Source organism: Austrofundulus limnaeus, unplaced genomic scaffold (genome assembly GCF_001266775.1).
Source record: "Austrofundulus limnaeus strain Quisiro unplaced genomic scaffold, Austrofundulus_limnaeus-1.0 Scaffold761, whole genome shotgun sequence".
NCBI lineage: Eukaryota > Metazoa > Chordata > Actinopteri > Cyprinodontiformes > Rivulidae > Austrofundulus > Austrofundulus limnaeus.
In genome coordinates this window covers 93783-98372 of record NW_013953163.1, presented here as the reverse complement: position 1 = coordinate 98372, position 4590 = coordinate 93783, and the positions used below count along the sequence as shown (strand labels likewise).

Sequence of the window (4590 nt, the reverse complement as noted above, 5' to 3'; positions counted from 1 at the left end):
GAAAAATACACCAGCCACCACTGTTGTCATGTTGGTTTTGCAGTTCTGCCTCAGATGCGGCGCCTGCAGGATTTTATCAGAGAAAATCTCATCCGCGCACCTCACACTACAGGCCACAGGAGCACGATGCACGTGGAGCTGAAAAACAGCACATCTGTCCCACACCAGTCCCAATGTGCACAATGTGAGGCACACACATTGTCCTGCTTTTAACTCAGTTACCTTACAAAAAGTAAAACAAAAAAAAATCTACAAACGTTATTTGATGACTGCAGTTTGACATGTGTGTATTTGAGTAAATGAAGGTGTGGTATTAATGTAAATCTCCCTTAAAATGTACTTTATGAAATAAAGTCCATTTATTTGTAGTCGTTCAAAGGCTGGGGAAATTGTGTCTAGGAAAAGGAATCGACTCAACCCAAACACTGTTAAAAAGCTTCATTTTGAATAAAAATCATTAATTTATATTTGTTCCATCTGTTGCAGTTTCCTTTCAGTTCCACAAGCTTTTAAGAATTTATTTTTCATGTTCAACATCACATCACTCAAAAAAATTCTATGTAAAAACACACTTATATTCATTGAGATGTGGCAAAAATATTTGATAGACATTCAAGGATTCTCTGACTCAGGATTAAATAAGCCTGTCATATTTCCTTTTGCACAGCAGGTGTCACTAGTGAGAAGGAGTCAATGAGGCTTCYGATAATGAACCTTTGAGCTGGAAAGCCTCATTGGTTCATGAAGCCTCGTTTTGCCATCACTAGATCCATGCTGTCTTGTTGTTGACACCAGATTCTGATCCAACCATCAGAATGTTGCAGCAGACATCCAGACTCATCAGACCAGGCAACGTTTTTCAATCTTCTGTTGTCCAGTTTTAGTGAGTTTCCTGTTCTTATCTGACAGGAGTGGCACCTGGTGTGGTCTTCTGCTGCTGCAGCCCATCTGCCTCAAGGTTTGACGTGTTGTTGGTTCAGAGATGCTCTTCTGCAGATCTCAGTTGTAACCAGTGGTTATTTGAGTCATTGTTGCTGTTCCATCAGCTCCAACCAGTCTGACCATTCTCCTCTGACATCAACAAGACATTTGCGCCCATAAAACTGTTGCTCACTAGATATTTTCTGTTTTTCGGACCATTCTCTGTAAACCCTAGAGATGGTTGTGGGTGAAAATCCCAGTAGATCAGCAGTTTGTGAAATACTCAGAGCAGCCTGTCTGGCACCAACAACCATGTTCAAAGTCACTTAAATCACCTTTCTTCCCCATACTGATGCTTGGTTTGAACTGCAGGAGATTCTTCTTCTTCTTCTTTTAATTTAATGGCAGATTGCAACAAGTTTTAGGTGCATACCGCCACCTACTGTGCATGAGTGTGTAACCTCACAACTCCACCTAAATTCTATATTTTAATTTTGTGTCATGTAAAAATAAAAATAATGCTCTCATTTTGCACATTGCCTCCTTATCCCCTTCTGTTCCCAACATCCCTTTGAAACTCCACTCTCTCTCTCTACCTCTCTTACTTTTCCCCTCATCCCCTCTCTTTCCGTGTTGTACTTTGTACARGTCATCAGAACATGTTCCACACAACTCTCACAATTATCATTCCTTTTTCCTGTTAAATATAAAAAGTCCTTTAAATAGGAATGCCCTACTCTTAGTCTCATCTTTACATCTTCTTTTCGATTTCTTTCTGTTACAGTTTTTATTGATTGTTTTGACGCAGCCGTCAACTCAAAAAACACATATTCAAAACGGTTAACACAGAGGCCTAAACATAGACACAGTGGTCAAAATGACACATTTMGTTTGRAAAAGGCAACAACTATGTCAAAACATTTAAAATATGGAACAAAAGCAAATMTTGCCTTCAAACAACTCAACTTTGACACAGTGKGAGCACCTCCAATCAATCAGTACACAATGGGCAACAAAATAAAAAATACAGCCCTCATGTGTGAATCAGTGCACCATTGCTTGTCATTGTAGACTCTGACTGTACGTAGCTTACATGCCAGTGTTGTTTGTAGTCAATTTTACCCTCTTGCAAAAAATGCATCCAGAAGCAGATATGGTCTGATGCAAATTTTATTGATTATATTTTTATCAGACTGCGCCTGACAAATGAAATATTCCAACAGACATGGAAATAAAAATAAAATCCTTTACTGTGTGAGAAATTATGTAAATAAAGTACAGTCTTTTACAGTAAAGAACAAAAATCTATAGTAGGTCTGTAAGACCTCATTTTGTAATAATGTATTTAAATCAGGCTTCAAAATGTAATCAACTCACGCTAAAACTGCATTATGTAATAATTGACACAAAATGTAATAAAAGTCTTCAACACATTATGTAATAAATTTATTACATTTTGCAGCAATTATTACAAAATGTGGTGGTGTAATAATCTGGTGCATTATGTAATAAACAATCAAAAACCAGTATTTCTGTTCATCCTAATCAATATACTTGTAATAACTGTCATGTTGCAAATACTATATAATTAAATCTTTATAACTTTGATCAATAAACACCGAACTTCTCATCTTTTATTTGCATTTTCAGATTTACTGTCCTGATCCCTGTTTTAGATTTTATTCACTTTGTAGACAACTCCCAAAATATATCTAAAAGTTAGTTGTACATACATGTCAAACCCTTCAGACGTTTACCTGTATAATGAGCCTTAAATTCTGTAATGTTTATAAAAAATAAAAACTATAATCACACGCCGGGGGGAGGGGGGCGTGGTGCAGGTGGACTGTCGGCTTCTGCATCAGAAGGAAATGAGGTTTGAAGAACTTGTTTCCAGCAATAGAGTGGGTTGGAAGTGGATATTTGATGTTATTAATTGTTTTTAACGTCCTACAGGCTCTGACATGTTGAATAAATTAGAAACTAAGTTTTTGAAAGATTCCGTAAAACATGAAAAAAAAACGTGAGATTGCTTTATACATCCATATACACAAGAATTAGACTGAAAATTCAAATTATTTATTACATTTTGGTGCCTGAATTTATTACGTTATTACATAATATGCTGTTATTACAAAATGAGGTCTTACAAGGCCTACACTATAAGAGTATAAGAGAACAACACAGGCCTGCAGACTGATTGACACTTATTCACAGAATTTTTCAATTTGCAAACAGGGGCTTTCTGTGATTTTAAACTGATCAGGGATGGTTTCTGTTCTGTAACCACAGCTAAAACAGAGTTGGGACAGAGTTTTTGACATCTGCGTTAACTGTTTCGCTAAAGGGTGGAAAACTGTGTCAYTCCAATGAGAATGGGTTAACACACTGCAAGATGTGTCTTCTGCTCTGCTGAGATGGTGATAATGASGACTGAGAGGTTCCCAGTTCCTTCAAACAGGTCAAACCAGTCAATAAAAACTGTAACTTCTGTATTTTTACTGAGTTTTGTATTTTATATAATYTAGTAATTATAKTGAGCAGTTGGACAGGTGTACATAATAAAGTGGCCGGTGTGTGTATATTTGTGTATAAAATTAGGTGTAAATATCTGCAAAGCTCTAAATCAGTGGCTGCAGTTCTGCTTTTGAACACTTGATGGAGCTCCTAGACCATCCACTCCCATCAGAGCTGATCGTTTGGACTTCCTGTTGGGCCTTGATCAACCTGTTTGTAATCCATYGTATATAATCATGAAACATTTATGAATGTCTAGTTGTCATGCCGTTTATCTRATATTTGTGACTATTTATTTTAAACAATGAAAAACAATAAGATAATCAACCAATCAATCAAATTTTATTTGTATAGCACATTTCAGCAGCAAGACATTTCAAAGTGCTTTACATAATTAAAATAAAAACAGCATGTGAGATGAAAAGAAAAGATAAAAACATTAAAAACATCAAATACATTGAAGACATTAAAACCCAAACTCTAATCCTTATTTAGCCAAAGCAACTCTAAACAGGTGTGTTTAAGTTGAGATTTAAAGGCTTCCAGGAGCTGTTTTACAGTTTTCTGGAAGTTTGTTCCAAATCCGTGGTGCACAGAAACTGAATGCTGCTTCTCCTCATTTGGTTCTGGTTCTGGGGATGCAAAGCAGACCAGAACCAGAAGATCTGAGAGGTCTAGACGGTTGGTACAGCAATACAGATTGTGGTGCTGAACCGTTCAGTGATTCATAAACTAACAGCAGTATTTTAAAGTSTATTCTTTGAGCTACAGGGAGCCAGTGAAGGGACTTTAAAACAGGTGTTGTGTGCTCTGTCTTCCTGGTTTTAGTGAGAACGCGAGCAGCGGCGTTCTGGATCAGCTGCAGCTGTTTGATCGATTCATTAGTCAGACCTGTGAAGACGCTGTTGCAGTAATCAGTGCGGCTAAAGATAAATGCCTGGATGAGTTTCTCTAGATCACGCTGAGACATTAGTCCTCTAATCCTGGAGATGTTCTTCAGGTGATAGAAGGCCGACTTTGTGACTGTCTTAATATGGCTTTGAAGGTTCAGGTCAGAGTCCATCACTACTCCCAGGTTTCGGGCCTGATCGCTGGTTTTTTTAGTTGTAATAACTGAAGCTGCACATTGACTCTAGTTCGCTCCTCTTGAGG

General features: G+C 37.4%; 1 protein-coding gene across 2 annotated transcripts in view; it reads right to left on the bottom strand.

The window, feature by feature from the left end:
- The window catches only part of LOC106532389 (interferon regulatory factor 2), a gene marked incomplete at its 3' end in the record, with an annotated part of 28359 nt that overhangs the window by 5718 nt on the left and 18051 nt on the right, over positions 1-4590 (bottom strand).